This window comes from Rhipicephalus sanguineus, chromosome 8, assembly GCF_013339695.2.
Source record: "Rhipicephalus sanguineus isolate Rsan-2018 chromosome 8, BIME_Rsan_1.4, whole genome shotgun sequence".
In the NCBI taxonomy this organism is placed as follows: domain Eukaryota; kingdom Metazoa; phylum Arthropoda; class Arachnida; order Ixodida; family Ixodidae; genus Rhipicephalus; species Rhipicephalus sanguineus.
This window is the reverse complement of record NC_051183.1, coordinates 144,911,898-144,936,967: the sequence shown is the minus strand read 5'-3', so window position 1 is coordinate 144,936,967 and position 25,070 is coordinate 144,911,898. Positions and strand designations below refer to the sequence as shown.

General features: G+C 46.6%; 1 protein-coding gene and 1 long non-coding RNA gene across 2 annotated transcripts in view; one reads left to right on the top strand and one right to left on the bottom strand.

The window, feature by feature from the left end:
• LOC119402377 (arginine and glutamate-rich protein 1-B) overlaps positions 1–25,070 on the top strand; it is a 115,380-nt gene that overhangs the window by 967 nt on the left and 89,343 nt on the right. The gene's annotated exons all lie outside the window — the stretch shown is intronic.
• LOC119402378 (uncharacterized) overlaps positions 22,086–25,070 on the bottom strand; it is a 31,777-nt gene continuing 28,792 nt past the window's right edge. The window contains exon 3 of the long non-coding RNA XR_007417242.1: positions 22,086–22,241. This is a non-coding gene — a long non-coding RNA (uncharacterized LOC119402378). The remainder of the gene's footprint in view (positions 22,242–25,070) is intronic.

The following is a 25,070-nucleotide window of genomic DNA, read 5'->3' as shown; positions in this document are numbered from 1 at the left end:
CCAGTGCAGATATCATTTGCTAATCGGCTCATCACCTTTCGAGCTTTGCCAGCTGTCAATGATATCGTACTTCGTGTACTGTCTCAAATCTCAGGAGTCGCAACTTCTGTGAAGCAAGACTGTGTCCGTTCTCGCATCAGACGTGAGAGCTTCTGAAAAGAGTACTGACACAAAATTTTGAAGGAGGGGGGATAGATTTTGTGAGATAGATTTGTGTGGACACACACGCTACACGAATGTCAGTGGCTAGCATAGCCTAGAGCATATTTAAAATGATTTTGAAAGCACGTGTCACGTAACTGCACGTGAGATGCACCACCTCACTACATCGACACACAATTGTTTGGAATGTAAACAACCAACAATTACCCGCATCATTTCCTGGCCATGCTCCTTGTCAGCATTCTCTCCTAGCAGAGCTTTTCAACGGAGAGAGGGTGCAGCTTCTTTATGGACTTGCACGGGAGTACAAAGGCTCCGCAGTGCATTTTTGGGGGTTTCACACATATTTGCAACATCCAAGAGGGGATTATAACAGTTCCCAGGGAACCTGCATTGAAAAGAGTTGTCAGCACGATGCTGATGTGTACGCGTTTTTGTTATAATATGTGGGGTTTTATTTCCCGAAAGCACGATATGACTATGAGGGACGCCATAGAGTAGGGGCTCGGGAAATTTCTACCATCTGGCATTCTTTAACATGCACTGACATTGCACAGTACATGGGCCTGTACCATTTCGCCTCCACCGAAATGTGACCACCGCAGCCGGGATTGAAGCCGCGACCTTCGGGTCAGCAGCCGAGCACGGTAACCACGGATCCACCATGGCAGACCATGCAGTTTTGTGTACTCGCATAGTCAAGTATGTTGACATGGAAACTTCACCGGGTCCTGCCTCTCTCAACACTTTCTGAAACCGAAACTGCAACTGGGCGCTATTAATACATCTCCGAATAACTAACCATCGCGTGCTTGAGCAAACAAAGTTTCCAGCTGTGATGAGTGGGTCGTTAGCTACTTATTGCAACAGAAAAAACAGGATGAAAAATTTTTACATCAAGATTCCTTGAACCACGTTATTCCTGGAAGCCACCAACCGCTAGCCGCCAAAATTGATGTCGTGAACTGTTCTAGGTAGAATACGTTTTTACCATTTTCAAGGCACCTTTGAGAGCATCAACTTCAAGCTTTTCAAGGCAGTGAGCTTTGCCCCATTTAAATAGACATCTTGGTTGCTGCGTTGAAGGCTTTCTAAATCAGAGTAACACAACGTTGAGCTAGTTCCTTAAGATTCGTCGTGCAAGAATGTTAGGCATGCAAACATGGATAGAAGAGTAGAGAAGACTGCACAAACCCCGACTGTCGTCTGAACGGTCGCACTGCTGTGGAACTGAACGTACACTCAAGTTCTTATATGCACATGCGCATGTATGTTTGTGCCACCTGTTAAAAGGGGTCATGAACCACTTTTCTAAGTTGTCATCGAATGACCTCAGAATTGCAGTTTATTGCCTCACGAATCGATTGTCGCGAAAATTTGTCAAATCCGTCAAGAATGAGCAGACTTACAGGAGTTTCTTGCGCGCTTTGGGCGCTTTATCTCGTCTCGACGAGCACGCTGGCAGCTACATAGGGAAGGATGGCTGAGGCAAAGATGTTATATCAGTGTGCGTCATCTCCTTGAGTGTGCATGATGAAACACAATCGCTTTCTCCCGTTGTGATTCCTGCATGCGATTCATGGGCCAAGCGTGGCTCTCTGTGTAATGTTGGACTATGAGCACAGCGCCAGCAGGTAGCAAGAAGCGCATCTGATGAAATACCGCTATTCATTTATGCCAGCTATTGGCTAATAGCATGCTATCCGCTGGTCGACATCAAACAGCGGGTGCCGGCAGCTCCAAAGTGAGTGAGGACGGACCTCTGTAAGAAAAAGGGGCGCCAGAGAAAATGGCAACTTCGCGCTCTGCTTGTAAGCTCTCCTTTGCAGACAGATTCAGTTGAGATGTTCATAGCAGTATCTGCTATCCGCAAGATATGTTTTCTCACCAAGCCCGAGGGGTGGTTCATCATCATCATCAGCCTGTCTGCGCCCACTGCAGGGCAAAGGCCTCTCCCATGTTCCGCCAATCAACCCGGTCCTGTGCTTTCTGCTGCCACGTTGTACCTACAAACTTCTTAATCTCATCTACCTGCCTAATTTTCTGTCTCCCCCTCACGCGTTTGCCATCTCTTGGAATCCAGTCAGTTACCCTTATGACCACCGGTTATCCTGCCGACGTGCTACGTGCCCGGCCCATATCCATTTCTTCTTGATTTCAGCTGTGATATCCCTGACCCACTCTGCTCTCTTCCTGTTTCTTAAGGTTACACCTATCATTTTCCTTTCCATCGCTCGCTGCGTCGTCCTCAATTTAAGTAGAACCCTCTTTGTAAATCTCCAGGTTTCTGCTCTGTAGGTAAGTACCGGTAAGATGCAGCTGTTATATACCTTCCTCTTGAGGGATAGTGGTAGACTACCATTCATGATTTGATAATGCTTGCTGAATGAGCCCCATGCCATCCTTATTCTTCTAGTTATTTCACTCTCATGGTTCGGCTCTGCAGTTACTACCTGTCCTAAGTAGACGTACTCCTTTACAACTTCCAGTGTCTTGCCACCTATCGCAAAGCGCTGTTCTCTGCCAAGATTGTTCTACATTACTTTAGTTTTATGCACATTAATTTTCAGACCTACTCTTCTACTTTCCGTATCCAGTTCAGTAATCATGAGCTGTAATTCGTCTCCCGCGTTACTCATCAATGCAATGTCATCAGCGAATCGCAGGTTACTGAGATACTCTCCATTAACTCTTATTCCTAATTTTTCCCAATCTAGGGCCCTGAAAACCTCCTATAAACACGCGGTGAATAGCATTGAAGAGATCGTGTCTCCCTGCCATACGCCCTTCTTTATTGGGATTCTGTCACTTTCTTTATGGAGGACTATAGTGGCTGTGGATCCGCTGTAGATTTCTTCCATTATGTTTGTATAGGCTTCGTCGATGCCCTGATTCCGCAGTGCCTGCATGACTGCTGACGTCTCCACTGAATCAAATGCCTTCTCGTAATCTATGAAGGCTATGTATAGGGGTTGGTTGTATTCCACGCATCTCTCTATCACCTGATTGATAGTATGAATATGGTCTATTGTTGAGAATCCTGTACGAAATCCTGCCTGGTCCTTTGGTTGATTGAACTCTAATGTCGTATTAATTCTGTTAGCAATTACTTTTGTAAATAGCTTGCAGACAACGGACAGTAAGCTGATGGGCCTGTAATTTTTCAGGTCCTTGACGTCCCATTATGGATCGAGATGATGTTGGCATTCTTCCAAGATGGGGGTGGTTCATGACCCCTTTAATCATGCACACGTGGAGGTCTACCCAAGAGATAACTGCGCAGGCATTTTATTTCTGTGTAAATTAATCGAAGGCTGCCTCACACATGTGATTCCGCTATCACTATGCCATGTCCGAACCATTAGATGCATTTCTTCACTCTTCTGTCTGCGTGACGGTGCACATTCATCTAATGTTGGTGTGAATTTACAACACTCTTGACAACGTAAAGAAAGATGGCGAGCCTCCGGTTAACAACCCCTTATGCTCTGTCAGCCTCTGATTAACATGTTGCCCACCTTCCCTACGTGGAAGCGGCCGCAGATAGAAGGGAACTCGGTATAGCACACCAGTACAGCAACCTGTATGTTTGTTGGTGTGTTCTACGAAACAAATGTGTGCCTGCCTTTCGTTGCTGCCTATTGCTTCATTCTCTGCACGGCAGTGCATGTGTTGCCTAGCTTATTGGTAATCATAAAAATGCTAACGCTGCATCTGCTTCCCACTTTCTTCAGGCTGTGCCATAAGGAATGGATGCATGAAATACCTATGACACGCTTCTTGTTACTGTTATTTTCTGCAACCATAGTGCAGAACTGGACAACCTAATCTCAAAGTGTGCGTAAATTCAGTTTTGTGACTCAAAAAGTCATTCCATGGTGAACACAGCAGTCTTGCATCTGGTAGTACCCGAGAGCTTCATATGTTTAGCTTGGTTGCTTCTCAACATGCTATTTAGCTACCTCTATGGCTCTACTATATCTTTTGCACACTTGCACAAAAGCTTGCAGCACTAAACTTTGCCACAGGTAGCTGATGGTAGACTCGGCATGACCAGTGGGAGAGAAGAGACCACTGATGTCACTGTGCTAACACATGCTGGGTTTTATGTGGTGCTGTCAGTGCAGTTGGGTCTGTACGAACGTCAACCGTCATTTCTTAGTCCTTGCGGTGATGTGGCTTGACAAAGTCTGGCATTGTACTGTCATGCTTTGTTCCCTCTAAGTGGCAAGCATCACCATTTGTTCCTTGTCACACGCTGAATTGTTGCAGCACCATTTGAGAAGTCCAGCTCATCCCCATGGTTTGTGTCCTGTATTGGTGTGGAACGACAGACAAGCCAAGTCCAACATAGTGCTATCGGCGGGGTTTGGGAAAGTGACTGTCCATGTCTGGCTCACATGGAATCGATGAACTACTTAGTGAACTCAGCGCCTTCAGAGTGGATACTGCTGGCCAAATGTGCAGCTTGCAGCACGTGAAGAATCGTAAGCTACCTGGCTGCATCTGTGTCTGCTGGCTCATAGGTAGCTGGTGAAGTCATGGTGAGAAATGAGTGTTTTGGCATAAGGAAATATGCTAATTTCTACATAATAATAATCAACATCAGCCTTTCTTATGTTCATGACCTGCCTAGGCCCATTTTTCTCCTTCTAATACCTGCTAGGGTGTTGGCTACCCCTGTTTTTTCTCTGATCCACTCCGCTGTTTTTCTGTCGCACCTGTCATTTTTCGTTCCATTACGCACTGGTTGGTCCTAAGCTTCGTCTCGAGTTTCTTTTGTTATTCTTCAGCTTTCTGCTCTATATGTTGGAACTGGATAAATCCAATGGCTGCAGACATTCCACTTTAATGATAGTGGTAAGTTAGCAGTCACGAGTTCAGAATGTCTGCTGTGTGCACACCACCCCATCCTTATTCCTTTATTTGGCTGAAATAGACACACTCCTTTACCGATTCAAGGGTCCAGTTGTCTATCGCAACCGCTCGCTCTGTCACTGGACCACCTAGCATTATCTTTGTTTTCTGCATATTCATCTTTAACTCTACTTTGACACTTTCTCAATTTAATTCTTCAGTCATTCTTTTTTTTTGCATTTCATCACTGTCATTGCCAAAGTGTATGATGATGTCTGCTAACCGTAAATTCCTAATATATTCTAATTATCAATCTTTGTTCTTACTTTTTCCCAGTCTAGTCGTTGAAATACTACTCATAGACAAGCAGTCAATAACCATGTAGACAGTGAATCTCATTGATGGACCCCTTATCTGAACGGGATTTTTCTGATTTTCTTGAGGAGAGGAGCAGAGTAGCTGTGGAACTGCTATATATATTGTCTCCTGTCTCCTTAAAACTTCTCTATAAAGCACTAGCCAGGTCTAAACTCAAGTACACCTCTTCAATCTGGGATCCTCGCTCTTGTACACTTATTAACGCACTGGAATCCATACAACACCGTTCAGCTCGTTTTATTGTTGCTAATTGCTCCTGTACTGCCAGCATCACGTCATGCAAAACCTCTCTAGGCCTCCCTAACCTTTCTAATAGAAGGAAGCAAGTCCGCCTGTGCCTCTCTCATAAATTCTACTTTACGAATCCTGCACTAAAACGCTCATTGTTCTCGCCACCTTCTTACGTTTCATCTCGCATGGACCATAACTTCAAAGTCCAAGTACCGTTCTGCCAGTCCAACACATACTTCCACTCCTACTTGCCGAAAACTTCATTTGAATGGAATCACCTCCCTGCCTCCATCGCCAGCAACCCTGATCGTGCATCACTCAAGACTGCCATTTTGAATTTGGACACCACTCCTCTCTGTAATGCCGCAATGGCATTGAGAGCATTTAAATAAATTAACAAGAATAAATAAATCAATAAATTGGCGATAGTATTCACATATGTTTCAAGTGTTCCTTGTCAAAGCAATCCGTCCAGAACTGCTGGTATCTGTACAGAGTTGAATGCCCTTTTGTAATCATTGAAGGGCCATGTAAAGGGGTTACGTATATTCAGCAAATTTTTCGATTACTTGAATAATTGCATAAAGGTGATCCATGGTAGAGTGCCCTTTCCCCGGGTGAAAATGCTTAAGGCCAGTGTGCTTAAATTTAGGTGCACGTTAACCCCTTAAGTGCTTTATTTTTTTGAAAATTTCCCAAGCAAAAGTGCCTATTTTTTTTATTGCTGATTTCGAATCTGATTGTACTAAAAAGTACCTAGTCGATGTTGAAATAATACTTGTACCACATACTTCGTCAAATCAAAACACGGAATAACGCAGGGGGGCCTGCTGCAGCTCTTGCACCAATAGCGAGTTTCATTTCTCAACTTTTTCTCGTTTTCTCCTCGCTTCCGAGAGCAAACGAAGCACATTTGAAGAAACTGCTGAATATATTCCATAAGGCCATCTTGCGATGACAAGTTGAAAGTCTTGCCTGGAACGGACAAGAATGGAAAGCGAGGAGGCTTCACAGGAGGATTGTCCGTATCAAGCAGGATCCACTGGCGAGCACTCGCGATGTTCACTTCCGAGCTGTTTTCATCATCACCGGAGAAAATGCTCAATTCACCGCCATCGCCGTCTTCACTTCCGGACAGAAGATAGATCTGTATCCAAACCATCATCACTCGAACAAGATGACGAAAATGAAAAGCCTCTCTTTCGTGTTGACGAGCCAGCTATGCATGGGTGGGCGCCACCGCAAGCCATCTTTTCATGCAAAAACCGCGCTCTTTCCGCAGGAGAAAAATAAACTGCCAAGTAAATGCTGCCATCTGGTGGATTACACGCAATCTAAGCTGTAGAAGAGCGCCTCTTGTCCTGAACGCTAGAGGGGAGTACCTATTCCGCTAGGACGAGCTCTGCTCGTCCAAAGCAGTTTGGGGATAGTTTGGGCAGGACGAGCTGTGCTCGTCCAAAGCAGTTAAGGGGTTAATAAACCCCAGGTGGTTGAAATTTCCGGAGGCCTCCACTACGGCATCTCACATAACCCCCCTGCATTTCTGCCACGTGCGTTTCTTTATCACTTTTGCTGCATTTGCCCACAAAGACTGTCGACAACGCCCAGCACAAACCGCACCTCATTGTTTGAGAAGCTTCGCGATTATTGTAGACCGTTTTGTTAAGATTGCGCGTAAGACGCAAACACTCGAGCTTATTCTAATATTCGACGACACATGTATAAATGCAGACGCGCTTCACAGCTTGTCAGTTAATCGACGGCCGACGCCCTGTTCGCCTCTATCAGTGTACAGCGTGTATGCTGTAGTTTGAGTTTTCATTTCCCGGCCACAATTTCGGCCAAATAAACAGTTTCATCTTGAACACACCAGCTGCTGTCTTCATCGACGTCAAGACCACGTGACAATATTGCGGTTTCGGGATATTAAATCCCACCAATTATTATTATTACCCTTTCCTGGAGCCAGCTTGTTCTCTCTGTTTATGAAAGACAAGTGTGGCTCTTCTTCAAAATCATCTTCATGAATATTTTGTAAAATGCTGAAAGAAGGCTCCTCCAGGTCTCTTTCTTGGTGTTTTAGTAAAATGCTGGATTTTTCCAAGTCATAATTGCATGATTCCTCTTGAAGTGGGATAGAAAGGAGGGAGAGGAGTGCACGGTAACTTTCTATTCGATGAGGGAAGGGGGGGTGAAATTAAGAACTCGCAAAAGGAGAAGCCACTGTCTTCTGATAAGCAACTTTGGGGTTGGGAAAGAATCTTATTTCTGCTATACAGTAAGCACGTCGCAGAATTCTGGGTGTGGAGTGTTGGATAAATTTTAGAAGAGAGCAGAAAGCAGAGACCACCTTTTCAACATGCATAAGCATCGTACGTCGGCAAAAAAATTAGGGCTCAATTAGACTCGCTCAAGAAGCATATCTTGCTCTTAGGACTCACTCGGACTCAGACTGACCAATATTTTCTTCAACCGGACTCACTCGGACCGAGACTCACTAAACTTTTTCTCAGCCAGACTCACTCAGACTCAAACTCGCCAAGATATTGCTACATGTAGGCTGCCGGAATTCATATGGTCGACGCGCGTGTGCGCCCGACGAAGAGGACGAAGGTCGCTAGCTGCTCGAGCTCGGAGCCGGTCTGGTCAGCGCTGCAGCCGCTCTTGCAAATATATCGTGTGAATAACGACTTGTAAAAGCGACTCGTCACTCACGTAACATATTTGGTGGAGGTGGAACGTTCCCCGTCCTCACCACGCAGCTCCGCAGTGGCCGCGTCATTCAGCGTCTCGCCATGGCTTCCAATGACAACCCGTCCCCATCTCCATCTGCGGCTCCTACGACAACCTTTGTCGCGGTCCCCACCCCCCGCGACCCCGGGACATTCTCCGCGCAACCTGGCCTCGACGTTGACTACTGGCTTCGCCTGTATGAACGGGTCAGTCAAACTCATCGGTGGGACCCTACCATGATGCTCGCTAATGTTCTCTTCTACTTGGACGGAACCCCGCGCATCTGGTACGAAACACATGAGACCGAGCTCACCAGCTGGGACACATTCAAGGAGAAGCTACGTGACATCTTTGGGAACCCGACCGGTCGCCACGCAGCTGCACGACAAGAGCTCGCTACCCGTGTCCAGTCGCCTACTGAGTCGTATGTCTCCTACATACAAGAAGTGCTTGCTCTTTGCCGGAAAGTGGACGAGGCAATGCCCGAAGCTGACAAAGTGGGTCACGTTTTGAAAGGCATCGCGGACGACGCTTTTCATTTGCTGGTCTACACCAACGTCTCGACTATCGACCGCATCATTCAAGAATGCCGCCGTTTCGAAACGGCCAAAAGCCGTCGTGTGCACCCTCAATTTTCTCGGTTGCCAAACACGGCTGCCACGTCCACCTGCTCCGATTCCGCCGCTACACCGCCCTTTGAGCGGTGTGTAACGCGTATAGTTCGACGGGAACTTGAAGCGGCAAGTCCAGCGTCGTTCCAGCCCTCTCCTTTCGACCATGCCACTATACAACCAACCCCCGCGGTCTCCGTTATTCAGGCGGTCGTACGACAAGAATTCGCCAACCTCGGGTTCCCTGTCGCCTGCCCGGTCTCTCGCCCCTCGTCCCGACCAATGCCCATGAATGCATCTCGAAGTGACCCATTCGTTCCTCCACGATCTCGCAACCCAGCGGAATGGCGAACTCCCGACGACAGACCAATCTGCTTCCGGTGCCACCGCGTTGGTCATGTCTCCCGCTACTGCCGCGCCACTTGGACGCCGCCCTATAGGACCCCACTTTTCTCGCCTTCCCGCCCATATGAAGATCTTCGCCGGTATCCTCCCAGCCGTACGGACCCTACTTGTGACACACCTAACAGCCGCCCTCCTGCTCGTTCACCGTCCCCTCAACGCCGTCGTTCCCCGTCGCCCCAACCACGCCGCCACCCCTCGCCGCCCAACTTTGCATCGTACCCAACGGAAAACTAGATCGTGCAGCTCCTGGAGGTAGTGCTGCATCATCTCCTTCTGAACCAAATCCTCCGTTGACGCTTCCTACGAACAAGAACCTCATCGATGTGCATGTGGACGGTATTTCTTTGACGGCTCTAGTCGATACTGGAGCTCACGTGTCCATAATCAGTGCTCGCCTTTGTCGCCGACTGAAGAAAGTCCTCACGCCTGCTACTACAAAAGCTGTACGCGTCGCCGATGGCGGAACTGTTCCTGTCACTGGAATGTGTACAGCTCGCATAAGCATCGCCGACCGTTACGTTCCTGTCCTATTCACGGTGCTCCATAATTGTCCTCATGACCTCATCCTAGGGATGGACTTCCTATCGACCCATTCTGCCCTGATAGACTGTTCCGCTGGTACTCTTTGCTTGGACCTTCCTCTTCAGCCAGATATTCACCCCGACCTTCCACACAGCCTCTGCACCACGGATTTCATCCGCCTACCGCCTAAAGCCCTAACATTCGCCAAATTCACAACGACTTCATCCGTGTTGGATGGGCACTACGTCGTCACGCCGATTACTGATGTACTCCTGGCACGTGACATCACTGTGCCTCACTGCGTCATTACTGTAGCCGCTAACCGGGTACATCTCCCCGTCATAAATTTCGGCTTCACGAAGCAAGTCCTCCCTCAAGGCATCTTAATCGCCACGTTGCGGTCCTTAGCCGATGACTACGTCACCTCTTTTGCAGCAGACGTATGCTCCAATCTTCCTTGTCGCCCACCCGATGCCACAAGCCTCGACATGGCATTACGCCCCATGATTGCCCCAGACCTCCCCCCAGCGCAATCAGCTGCCCTCATCCGCCTTTTGGCTTCTTACCGCGAGATCTTCGACCTTGACAATCGACCACTCGGCCAAACTTCTCTTGTGCAGCACCGTATCAACACAGGTGATGCTGTTCCCATTCACCGTCGACCGTATCGGGTGTCCGTATCGGAGCGCCAGATTATTCAAGAAGAAGTAAACAAGATGTTAGCTAAAGGCATTATTGAGCCCTCATCAAGCCCTTGGGCGTCACCCGTCGTCCTGGTTAAAAAGAAAGACAACACGTGGCGTTTCTGCATCGATTACCGGCATCTAAATCGAATTACGAAAAAGGACGTGTATCCTTTGCACGTCCGAAAAAGGACGAAAAAGGACGTGTAACTTTCATCCAGACGGACCATTTCTGCTGCTTGTTGTACCCAAACACCTCCGCTCGGCTGTACTCCACGAACTTCACGACGTTCCAACTGCCGGTCACCTTGGTGTGTCCCTCACATACGACCGAATCCGCCGTCGCTTCTATTGGCCAGGTCTCGCACGCTCCGTCAGACGATACGTCGCGGCGTGTGAGAAATGCCAACGCCGCAAAACACCGTCGACGCTTCCGGCTGGGTGCCTTCAACCCCTCGACATTTCGTCTGAACCCTTCTTTCGCGTCGGCTTGGACCTACTCGGCCCTTTTCCCCTGTCTTCTGCTGGCAACAGGTGGATAGCTGTGGCCACAGACTACGCCACACGCTACGCCATCACACGAGCTCTTCCAACAAGCTGCGCCACAGATGTCGCCGATTTCCTTCTGCGCGACGTGATCTTGCAACACGGTGCTCCACGCCAGCTGCTCACGGACCGTGGCCGCACATTTCTATCGAGAGTCATAGCGGACATCCTGCGTTCATGTGAAACACGGCACAAGCTCACTACGTCGTACCATCCGCAAACGAATGGCCTCACGGAGCGTCTGAATCGAACCCTAACCGACATGCTTTCAAAGTATGTCTCCTCAGACCACTCCGACTGGGACCTTGCTCTACCGTACGTGACATTTGCCTACAATTCCTCGTGCCATGACACGGCTGGTTACTCCCCATTTTTCCTGCTGTTCGGCCGCAAACCCACATTGTCCCTCGATACAGTCATTCCGTTGCCAGCAGCTCCGACCACTGAATACGCCCTGGACGCCATCAGCCGGGCCGCTCATGCACGCGAAGCCGCTCGTACTCGCCTTCTGACCTCCCAAGAGAACCAACGCCGTCGGTATGATCAACGACACCGCGACGTACACTTTTCGCCCGGTTCTTTGGTTCTGCTGTGGTCTCCGACCCGGCACGTTGGCCTGTCCGACAAACTGCTCTCTCGGTACACAGGGCCATACCGAGTGCTTCGTGCGGTGACTCCCGTCACCTATGAAATCGCTCCTGCTGCCTCGCCGTCTTCATCCACCCCGCATGCCAGCGACATCGTACACGTCGCACGCCTGAAGCAGTACCACTCGCCCAATGACGTTGACGTCTAGATGCGCCGAGACGGCGCCTTTGCCGCCGGGGGTTATGCTACATGTAGGCTGCCGGAATTCATATGGTCGACGCGCGTGTGCGCCTGACGAAGAGGACGAAGGTCGCTAGCTGCTCGAGCTCGGAGCCGGTCTGGTCAGCGCTGCAGCCGCTCTTGCAAATATATCGTGTGAATAACGACTTGTAAAAGCGACTCGTCACTCACGTAACAATATTACTCTCCCAGACTCACTGAGACTCGGAGTCACATCCCGATCTGAGTCTGAGTGAGTCGACTCATGAGTGCTTTAGCGTAAAATTAGCTTTTTTGATCATGCTGCCAATGCCATTTTACTCCAATATCTCCCGTAATCGGTGCTCAAAGTGACATCGTTTGAACTTGTACCTTCAAATACGAGTTATCAATGGTTGCAATCCAGCAAGGACATTTTTATGAAAGACTTGACTCACATGAGACATTTTTATTGGGAACTTCCCGTGAAATAAATATTGCGGTGGCGTATGAACGCTAGTGTGTCGAAATATGTGTGAATAAACTTCTGTATACATGAGTTGATATAAGGCTGAAGATGAATAGATAGGACCATAGGTCGACAAAAAAGTGTGGAGTTCACTCTGACCCATTCAAGAAATATATCTTGCGCTTAGAGCTCACTCGGACTCAGACTCACCAATATTTTCTTTAACCAGATGCACTCGCACTCACTCACTGAAATTTTTCTCAACCGGACTCACTGAGAGTCACGCTCACCAAGACATTACTGTCTCGGGCTCACTCTGACTCAGACTCATGGTCCTATGTGAGTCTGAGTGAGTTTGCCGACCTATGATAAGCATGTGCAGGATTCCTTACATTCTGCTTTGAAAAAGTCCTGCATACACAAATGTCAGGATAGCTTTCGGCAGCAAGTTGATCGACTAACTATTGCTGGGTTCCCTTCACATGTTCTTGTGTCAGCCTCGGAAAGACTAATCAAGAAGTGCAAATCCCGCCAAGTTGCAACCAGTGGACCAGATGATAAGCCCAGGAGATATGCTGTCATGCCTTACGTGCACCGGCTGTCTCATCGATTTAAGAAGATAGCAAAAAGTTTTGACGTCGATGTTCTCTTTTCGTCAAACCAAAAAGTTGGTAAAGCTTGTGCTGCGATTGAAAACAAGGCTAGAGGGACTTCGGGTGTGGGTTGCACGGTGAAGCATCGCAACCCCCCCGATTCATGCTCTGTTGGTGTGATCTGTAGGATCCCCCTCTCCCGCGCAAGGTGTATATAGGCCAGTCGGGTAAATGTGTGAACGAAAGGCTCCGCCAGCACCATAGCACCTTAAGGGGAACGCCGACGTCACACCTTTCGACACATTGTAGGGCGTGTGGACGTAAACCGTTCTTTGACAACACTGTCATCTTGCACAAACATAGAAATAAAAGGGCACGGGAACTCGCGGAAGCACTCTGCATTAAAGATGCCGGAGATGATTGCATATCTGAGCCGTCCGTTTGCCTTTTAGATTGTGAACTACGTAAGCTTAATGAGTTCTTTGACTACAGGTAACTTCTGCGCATGCGTTGTTGGGTTGTGTGGTACTTGAATTTTTTCAATAAACTTCAGTTGTTAGACAGTGCTCGTCTTGTGTCCTCTTCTTTGTGCTCCGTCCCGTTCGCGCTGAAAAGTTTTCAAAGTGCAGGATTCAACCTTAGAGAGAGCGCAGGGGGGGGGGGGCTCAAACTCTCACTGCAGTACCCCTTCCTCCCCCCCTCTTGTTGGTCGAGTCGAGTCCAAAAGCAAACAAGCCTGGCACTAGATGAGTAAAGGCAAATGAAGCAATGACACGCTTCTCATAATGGCCTGCCTTTGGTCCTCGGCTTTCCAGAGGGAAAGTAAGCAGTTTTTCTAATGCAACATCAAGGGTCCTTAGCCATGGCAGCGCCTCCTCTATTTTTCTGTGCCTGGGCGAAGGAGCGGAGCGCAATGGGATCCGTCCGTCGGCGTTAGTGCGGCGGTTAGCCGCCGGGCGCCGCCACCGTAGTAGACAAGCTGTCGCATCGTCGCTCGCGGAAACGAATGCCGTGGCTGCATTCGAAGCTGCTGTATGGTTCAGTTTTCGGCTGTATTCGCGTTGTTTAAAGTATAATGAAAACTTGTAAACTGGAATCAAGAAGCACTTGTCATTCTGGGCAGCCAGCCAATTTCGAAGGCATGTGTCTTTCGCGGTTATTTGATCGAGACGCTCGCGCGTCGTCTGCTAGCCCGATACCAGAAAGCGCATGCCAGTGATGCGCGGAAAATTTGTTTTTTCACCGTTACGTTCGCTTGACTGAGAGGCGGTTTTTGACTGTCTGAAAGTCGATTTTCGAAAGCAGCATTTGCCAAGAGCTAATACTGAAAGCTTGGGCGTTTAAAGTTCTCCGATGCGTGCTACCGTCTACTGGTGTAGCACACTACACGCAAGCTTGGAGTTCATGCGCTAAATAACATGAAATGTCACTAGACTGCTTCCAGAGATATACGTAATTGCCCGTTCCCTTCGTAAAGCTTTTGAGAATTACGTTTGTTGCCACGACAGGAGAAAGCAACAGCTGGTGCCAGAAAAAGAACTATGCCAACTGATTCCACCAATTCAGAGCTTGAACCAGTTAAATCGTGGTGGTGCGAAAAACAAACAAAAACCACTACATAAGCCGCGCGCTTCCTGCAACACTGACCGACGTGTGTGAACAGACGCTGTCGTTCGAGTATAATGTCGTAGTGCCGACTCTCAACTTGAGCCAATCTGAAAGGCGTGAAAAATGGCGCGGCCTGTTGTCAGTTGCTTGAGCTCGTCTTGGTATTTGTCGACGGATTGTTGTAGCCTCACTATCTGTCTCCTCAGCTCTCTTTCTTTTCTCTTCCATTTGGCCTTTTCGGTAGTGAGCAAAGTAGAGGCCGAATGGCTGTCGACCTGGACGCTTTTGTCGCATGGAGCAGCATGCTCAGCCTCGTGCACTCATTTATTGTGACACTGTGCATAATGATTGTCGGTTGTTTCGCCGGTAGCGTATGTGGTGTCCATGGGCTCCAATTCTTCAGCTCGAACCTAATGTCAGCGCTGCATGCACATGGCGGCGATCGCGAGGCAGTGTTGCTACTGGTCTACATGCATTCGTTGACTGTTTGGACGCAACACGGTCACGTTTAGGGATACTTGCCATGCTTGGTTCAGTTGTTACCTTGGGCTACAAATGTGAATGGTAGACTGCAAAGAGTGACACTACTGCATCCTTCTTAAGCCGCCACTTCTTATATTCTATGAAATCTTCGAGTCGTAAACGACGGCTGCATATTCTAGTGTAGTTTGAAGGTGTATTAGGAGACCAATTATCCCACCTAATTACTTCAAGCCACATCTCCTGAATACCAGCGACAGCTAGAATTTCATGGAACGACAGCCGCATAGTGTATTAAGGCAAAAGCCTTATAGATGCCTCATCAAACGCGAAAATTGGCCGTCGCCGGCGTGAACGCGAGTGATGCAAAAAATAATTACGTGATGACATCATATGACGTCACAGATAACAAAATTTTGTGATATCATCGTGACGTCACACAACGTGACGTCGTCATATTACATCTTCGCTTGGTCAAAATGGGCCGATCACGGAGGCAGCACATGCCTCCGCTGATGTGCAGAAAGCTTGCGCTGCCTCCGATCCTTGAGGCTGTAAGAAACCGTGTTAGGCGCAGAAATATCTCGGAGGGAGGCTGGGAATGTTCAATACATTGACTAGAAGAAAAAGGAGATGGCTTTCGCCTTTCAGTCGTCTTAGATGAATGCATAAGGGACTCTGTGGGATTTCTTTATCAATAAAGGGAAATAAAAAAAGGCAATCGTAATTTCTTTCAGTTCCATTTGCAGAGTGGAACACAACAATATGACATACTAAGGCAATGGGGCGGTTGCAATAGCCTGAAATAGAAAATAAAACGCGAATACTATCAAACTCGAGTGCAATTATCGAATCGGCAGCATGGCCTGACAGACTGCCTGCGGAATACGTACAGCAGGGATGGAAAGACACGCGAACATGCGGCATCTGCATTCTTTGCTGTTTCACATCTATTTTCAAGTGGTTATAGCCTGGCTGATTGATGAAAAGACGACGTCATCCATGACACAATAAAAGACCATCTAGCATCTTTTTATTGCCACGACGGTTACAGCGCGATGAAAACAGCGCGCCGCTATGTTCGCGTTTCTTTCCATCCCCTGTACCTGTGAAAGCCTGCAAGAAGCACAAATGGAATTAAATTCGGATGCGAACACGAATTCGTGAGCTTCGTGATACGTGCGGCCGTTCAGCGCCAGCTTCGTGTAGTCTACTTGCACAGCGCCACCACGCGGCAGTGGCGAGCAGACGCGGAGCGCGCGCACGACGACCCGAGGAGAGCGTTCGCCCAGGCACTGAAAAATAGAGGAGGCACTGGCCATGGTTATTGTCGAAAACCTGCCTGACTATAACCTTGCACTTAAAACAATGACGGGACATGTTTGACTGAGTCAAGGTATGGGACAGACATGGGTGTCCCCTCAGGTGATTAGGAGGGGCACCCTGCCCCTGTTCAGGCCTATGTCAGCGTGATTATTCACATTACTATGCACCAGGCTGGGATACCTGTGTCCACGTTGGAAATGACATTGAATGCGGTGCAGCACTGGGAGTTGAACCATTACATTCCACATTGGAAAAGGATGCTCTGCCGCTCCACCAAAACTGCAATCCATCCTAGTGATGTCATTTTACATAGCCCATGGGAGGCGGCTGCCGGGATAAATGTGGTATGAGACTCTCTCAGCTGCCGTGAAAATTCTGCCATTTTATAGCGGCTCAATTGAGTTGAATGCATTTACTTTATTATAAGGCATGAATTTCCTCTTCGTTTCCAGTCATGTGTGCACGCAGCACACACTACATTCGACAAGTTTTGTCAGAAGGTTGGTACACGCCTGCTTTCATCGTTGCATTGTAGAGGGCTTCACACTCTGTGTTAGATGTGGCATGAAAACTCACCGTTGACGCGTCCATGAAATAGCTTCAAGCCCTGTACAATGCGGTGATGAACGAATGCAGCCGTGTATGAACAAAGAACGCTTGCAAGCGTTTGAGTGGCGGCATGAGAAAAAACAACCTGGCAGATTTCACCAGAAACGAAATGCTAAGGCGGCCTACAACTTAACATTTTATCGATTCAGGCAATAATGAAAGAATTGGCTAAGCAAAGTTGATTAATTAATACTTAGTAATGAAAAAATACAGGTTGTAATAATACACACAACTGCCACCAAAATACAGCAGGTACATCTTTCCTAGGGCGCATGGTTTTTTTCAACAGCGGAGCTGTTTAAGCTCAAAGTAAGGCCGGTGTTGAAGAAAATTCGGCGGGTATGTGCCAAGCAGCTCCTAGCATGGCCGTGCATAGTATAGTATAGCAAAGGGATGGGAAAGGGAAACGAGGGTGACCAGGAATGAAAGGAGGGGAAAAGGTAAAGCATAGCATAGCCTTGTACAGTGTATTTTGACAATTATATGGGGAGGGGAAGGAGGACTGATGTAAGGGTGAGGAAGATGGAAAGGAGGAGGTGAGAGGGTAGCCATATGTACAGTATAGCATAGCGAGGGGTGGGAAAGAGAAGGGAAAGGAGGAGAGAGGCAGAAGAAGACAAAGAAGTAGAAAGAGGTAACGTCCCAAAATTACGATGTGATTACGAGGGACGCCGTAGGGGAGGGCTCCGGAAATTTAGACCGCCTGGTGTTCTTTAATGAGTACATTAATCTAAGTACTCGGACCTCTAGCATTTTGCCTCCATCGAAATGCGGCGGCGGCGGCCAAGACTCGATTGCGCGACCTTCGGGTCAGCAGTCGAGCGCCATAACCACTTGATCACTGTGGCAGGTAAAGGAAGAAAGAACTCAATCAGCATTCGCCAGGTGGTGGTGCTGGCTTACCAGCTCTGCCACCTAGCAAAAAAAAGAAAAAGGAAGGCGCGTGTTGCAATTAGTTACATAAACATGAAGGGTGGCAGAAAGAAGGCAAAACGGTTAGAGATTGAGGAGCAGTTGAGGGCGTGTATGTGGTTACAGAAACACACCTTAGAGACTTGGAAGAGCCACCATATATTGAATATTATGTTTGGGAAGGGTGTAACAGGATCATATCGGAAAGGAAAGGTGGCAATGTAGGAATGCTAATTCACCGTGGCACCACATGGGTTATAGTGAAACAGACGTGTTCAGAGCACCTCTGGGTTTCGGGCACAGTAGGTGGAAAGGAAACGAGGATTGGGGTAGCCTACTTCTGGATGGGGAATAACTGGGGAGAAAAGATTCAGGAGATAGTGGATTGGCATGAGTGCGGATATTAAGGAATTTGGTAATGGGTCCGAAATCATCCTTCTAGGGGACATGAATGCCCACATACACGACCTTGACGGATATTCAGACACCAATGGGAAGTTATTACTAGATCTCTGCGAGCAACATAGTCTGGAGATAACACGGGGCCTAAATGTGACGGCCAGATCACGTGGGAAGTCGAAAACAGCCAATCGAACATTGATTATTGTTTCATGACAGAAGGAAATTATGACAAACTGAGAGAAATGAGAATAGACGAGGAAGGGATTCAAAGCTATGGTAGTGATCATAAACGAATAACATTACAAATGGGATACGAAACTGAAAATAAGAGCGTGGAATCAATGTCTCGCAGCTCGTACTTAATGGCAAACAAATAATAGCTAAGCCGCAAGAGTCGAGAAAGAAGTAGGCAAAAATACCAGGCAAGGACTGAGAGCATAGTGAGCTGTTACATCTAATGATGAAAGAGATAGGGAAAGAGAAGAAAAATATTTGCTGGATAGGAAAGAGGAAGCCAAGAAGTTGTTGAAACAAGGAAATCCGGGAAGCGATCAAGAAGCGAAGCGAAGCATCACGGGGGCATAGAAGGGCGAAAAGGAGAAGCGGCCGCAGGGCGTAGTCAAGAAAATATGGGAAATATATTTAGAGAAAAAATCTGTTGTACAGAATTGGTCGAGGCAAAAATTAAAGGCGAAAGTGAACGCTGGATGACAAGAGGTACACGAAAAAAAGGAGGCCGTGCCTAGGATATTTTGGAGCCACATAAAGGCAACAGCTGGTTCATCAGCTGGTTATTAAATAGTACCCCAATGGTGTTCATGTCTACTGATTATGGCACAGTAAAAGTATTTAATTGTCTAAAGCATGCGGCCAGTAAGCACAAAACTATTTCTACGGCGCTTCAAGCAAGTTATGTGCACTTGGTAAAAGCTGAGAGCACCTGATGACAGCATTAAAGGGAGCCTGTCACTATGTGCAGATTTTGTACTTGCATAAGTCTCTGTGCTTGCAGGCCTATGTACAGCGGAGCAGAGCAGTAGGGGCTTAACAGTTGATGACCATTAAGAGCATAATAAAGAATTCGACGTACCTGTCTCGCAGCCATACATTGCAACTTCACAATATGTACACCTCCAACAAATCAGAAGCTTCTCTGGTTACAATTAGTAGAGGAAGTCAAACTATTGTTATCCTTAGATGCTTTCACATCCTCGAGGAGGCTTTGATGGCTAAGTAGAAAATCAAGGCAAGGCTTTTCTTGGCTGTGATTAAAAAAGTGCTTTGCTAATCTTTGGCAATAAGTTCAAACAGCCTTCTACAACATACACAAAGTGCACTGCTTTCCTAGGTCTTGAACATTGTCACTGGCCTCAAGCCCATGTTATCCACTGTACTGCGGTGGTGTAAAGGTCGCAGTTTCAATCCTGGCCGTGGCGGTTGCATTTCGATGAAGGTGAAATGCTAGAGGCCCGTGTACTGTGCAATGTCAGTGCACGTTAGAGAACACCAGATGGTCAATATTTCCGGAGCCCTGATTACGGCATGCCTCATAATCATATTGTGGTTTTGGCCCCATATAACCCCATATATTAGTATTACTAATCCATTTATAACAAACTGCTAAAACCTGAACGTTATATGTCCAGAAATTCAAATGCTTTTGAAGTCAAGATTGTTGCAAGATGTTCAGATCCCCTTTGGTATGTCATAATGGCATCGTAACATATTGAACTTCACTATAATGAATGGAATACTGGCCCTCCACTTGAACAGTTCCTGTTTCAATCACCATGCATTTGGACAGATTATAAAACACATTGCAAATGATGTAATTACAAATGCCTCAAATAAGCAATCACGACAATCATTTCATTCAAATGTGTAGATGTTCTCTAGCACCTCATGAAGGGGATAACATATCAGCTAGTAAAAGCACTGCTGGTGACCTCCGCAGTGATAGAACCCATTAATTGAAATATTAGTATGTAAGGTCCACTTCGTTGCATGTATACGTAGTAGCACCGTATTTATCCTGTTCGAGCCTGTGCATTTCATTAATGATGTTTGAACAACCTGAGAAGTCATATTAATAGTGCCTGTCTTAGTCGTATTTCACTCTGACCTCGTGTTGTGTCCTATGCTGCATGTCCACAACAAATTAACAGGTCACACCTACATTAACCACTAGGAGGTTTCTTTTTATACCGATGTTGAAGACAGTAAACATGAATTAGCATTCAGCATTGGAGCATCTGAGCGTATCTGGTTGTTCCTACAGGACGCTAAACCAATGGTCACAATTACGTGCTTTTCTGGTCTATACATGCGCACATTTTTAAAAACCTGCAGAGTCAGTGTGGCTGTATTTATTTAAATATGAAAGAAAGATGTGCAATTCTTCTCTATCCTGCCACATGAGCAGAGCCAATGGTTGTGCAGCTATCCACGAGGTCACAGGATTGATTCTCAACCAAAACAGCTGCATTATGATGGGTGTAAAATGTAATAAGTGCGCTAGTGCCAATGCATTTCAACAGATTATATAAAACACAGGGAGGTCAAATTAATTTGGGATTCACTTACAGCAGTGCACCTAATAATCAGATTACAGGTTTTGCAACATGGAACTGTAGAACTTAATAATTCTTCTCTAAACCAGCTTTCCTATGCATAGGAAGCACAGTGTTTATTCTACTGTGCACAAACCCTGCTCTTAGTTTTTTTCATGTGGATGTCTGGTTCAACACAGACACAGACTTGATGACATATTAGCAGTGTGGTTTATCTGGGCCTTCCTAATATTTTTTTCGAATTGTGAATCCACAAGACACCAGTGAACATTAACAGCCAAGTAGTGTTAAACTTCATGGGAGGATGTTTGAAAACAGTTGGTTATATGTTCAAGTTAGCCCATATCCATGCTTCTTGCAAATCAAGAATACAACTCCTTAATCTTCATTATGCAAACTAATTCTAAATAATTATGCAGCAGCCATGCAGCTATGCTGTCATCAAAGAAATACATTTTCAGGAAAAATAGAAATGCTTAATGACAGTTAGCTACAGAAGAATACAAAGTTTGCATTTCTTTGAAAAATGGTTGAGATTTACAATGCACCTTGTATACTCCTCAGGACGAATATAAATTGTCTGCAATTAGAGAGAAGTGCAAGTCCAGTGAAAGGGCATCATAAATCCAAACAAGGGAGCAGAATAAACGCAATGCCACTTAGCACCTTGTGGTGTCTACAGAGAGCTCCGCTCTCGGAACACACGGACACCAATTCACACACATTGAGCAAACCAACACTGTACATTTATTAACCTGTTTTTACATACGACGAGCTTGCCAGCCCAATCTAACACATAACTAGTACACGCTAAGCAACCTTCAAACCACCGAGAGACTCGCTGCTGTTTTCTGTATGCCGGTCTACCCTCGCCGACAGGGCGGCGCCTCTGCGCGATTCACAGCGTCGCCTCTCGTTCGGTGGCTGTTAACGCTAACTGTCGGCAAATTCGCGAGACGCACTGTGCGCCATTAGGCGCAAACTACTTTATAGGGGGTGATAGCACCCCGACAACTTTTAATAAATATCCTATTCAAGATCGCAAGAAAATGAGCACCTGCAGACACATGCAGTAGTGGTCGCAACGGAATGCTCAGCTTGAAGTTATGAATTCTAGCCATGGCAGCACATTTTTAATGATGCAGGAAGAATAAAGAACAATAAAAAAAAGGACCAGATGTTTGATAGATGAAGCCAAACAAAATGTTTTATTAGCAGTTTTTAAAATGCTCGATTTGTGGATATTTTCAGTTATGTTCATGGCTTTTAGCTCGTTGTACACCTGCTTGGAGCACAGATTCATTTCCACCATTGTCACCCTTCCTCCCTTTGACGTCCTTGGCGGCAAGTACCCCTACCTGTAACAGACATCTGTGTATTGGTGAATTACTCTACTTCAACACTTCTTTCTGGTACAATTCAAACAGCAGTCTATCTTCCCACTCCCAAAAAAGTGGAGGAGAGTAAGCTGTGCATGTATAAACTTCATTGCATGACTCAGGCTGCAATCCAAAGCTTAAGACTCTGATAAGAAACCGTGTAAATGTGTCCAATTTGTTCAGACTGCAGATTTGAGCAAATGTGTTGAACAAAAAATAGAAAACAAGTGTACTTTTTATTATTGTAAAATGCAGCACAGTAAGTGATTGTACGAAGAGAACACTCGCAAATGGAACAGTTCAATGGGTGGCAAGCGTTTGTTGGTTGAACGGGCAGTTATGCTCAATGGACCTCTTGTGCTGCCCTGTAGACGCTATGAAAAAGCTAATGCTAGTGTCTGCATCGCAGCTTCAGTCCTCAGTGGTAGTACAAAGTGGGAGGTAGTGCTCAGGCCAGTGTGGATTTCTCACTGCATTCCGAGTACTAAGAACCTGTAAAGCTTCCTCTACCCTTGTGTGCTACACAAGCAGAAGAAACTCAGCAAGGCCAATTACGTTTACACTGTTTCAAGTTTTAGTTCAACGTGGTGCAACTCGCATGTACAGATAACATCATTAAATGAGTTCTGGAAATGAGGGCAAGCTGAAGCCATGCGAAGTCTTCGAGTGCATGAGGCCACGCTCTCCCATGTTGCAGTCATATTCAGCATGACTGCACATTCTACATCATATCAAAGTAACAAAGTGCACGAGAGTTTAAATTGAGTTAGTAAATAATGTTAAGGGAGTACTGACACAAAACTTTGACATCTCATTTTTTCTGTTGCAATGAGTGACATAACGATCCAGTATCTTGGCTGCAACCTTATTACCCGAGTGCGTGACGGTTAATTGTTTGAGACGTTTTCATAGTGCCCAATCGCAGTTTCGATTTCAGAGAGCACTGAGGGAGGTGGGATCCAGAGGGGTTAATAAATGAAGCTGGCCATGTTAGCACACAAAACAGGGATGCATCTGGCAGTGTGTGGCATCACGTACACATGAGCACCGTGTTAACAACTCTACAAGAAAGCGTGCACAAGGAGCATAGCAGCCACACAAACCAGCTGATGTCATGATGTCAATATCATGAGATTAAAATTGATTTTAAGTATGTTCTAGGCCATATTTGTAAATGAGGTGTGTGTGCGTGTTGACACAAATTTATCTGCAGGTTAATCTCACCTTCAAAATTTTGCATCAGTACTGAAAAGGGGTCATTGGAGTCCCTCAGGACCACCAATAAAGTTCTTTGTCTGTCTGCCTATCGTCTGTCTGAGTACTCTAACAATCAGGTACTGTAACACTCACTTCGTTGGGGTACCTTGCCACTCCAGTTATATTCTTGCATCTGCGCTCACTTGTGCATTTATTCTTCTATGGATATATCTATGTGCCTTTAGTATGTTATGCTCCCTGTTCGCACTTTGTCATAATGAGCATAAGCCAATTTAACCAACTCGCCAAACTTGGCGTACATATGTTAATTCAGATAACACTGCAGTAATCGAATTAACATGTACGGGACTGTGAGGTTGTGTGTGAAACTACCCGCGCACATCATGACAGAGACATCTGCACCCAGTAATAAATCACTTGTAGACACAACGTGATGTTAACGTTCAACACCCAACGAAGCTGCATTTTCTCTGCTTGTATTATGTGCATATTGTGGCATATTGCCCCTTACAGCTAGCTGAGATGTCATGCGATATAAAAAGGAAAACGCTACGAAATCGCTGTCGAACAACTTCACTACATTCAGCTTCGCTATCACCGTTGTTAACAAGTGGAAAAGCACGAATATGTTTGAAAAAGGTACCTTTTGCCAGAGCCCTTTATCCCTTGCTGCACATCTCACAACAAAGTGAGTGACTGGGTAGATTTCCATTCAGGATATTGAACTTCTCATTGCGTGGAGACCAATGTGGTTGAACATTTGGATGCGACCAGTTTTTTGTGTGTTGATTTATGACACAACCAGTAGCATGAATTATCATGTTTTGTCGCAGAATGCTCCATTATTGCTGTGACGAATACCTGCAAAAATGCGAGTGGAGTAGACGACAGCGCAGCATCCCTCTGGAAGAGAACGGAAAACGAAGGCAGACTTGGAGTCTCGCACAGAGGATGCAAAAAAAAGGAGGGGGGGGGCGTTACGTAGAAAAGAGCTGGATGGAATGCCAGCAAGACTAGGCCAGAAAGCCCACTGCGAACCCACATTTAAGTGAGAGGTTCAAAAGGCCGGGCTCCTGTTTTCAAGCCACCAAGCTACTCAGGCTGTGGCGTGACCTGGCACAAAATGTGGGAGTCCTGCTGCCGTCTTGCAACGACCCGCCGCCGGTTGTCTCTGGGACATCGAGCGTGCTTGAGACCCCGGAGCAGCCGACTGCAACATCTAGCGAGCTGTGGCTGCCTACTGCTTGCACTTCCTTCTGCACTGGGACGTTGGCCTGCGCTCACAAGTGACGGTTGCACCGCAGAGGCGTAACGAACCTCACCTCACAAGGCACTACACTACTGCAGGCTTGTGAGAGTGCATATTTCCTATATTTTTTTTCAGCTGAACTCGCATCACAATGCTACTGCCTATATATTACAGCTTTCCTCCGGTCATGTTAAATTAGATCATCACACGGATGAGGGTTACATGTGATGAGATTTAACACTGTTTAGGATCTACGAACGAAACTGGCAGCAAACATTATTTTTATCACAAATTTTAATATAACTTGTGAAGTATCTAAATCATGCAAATTTCAAATAAGA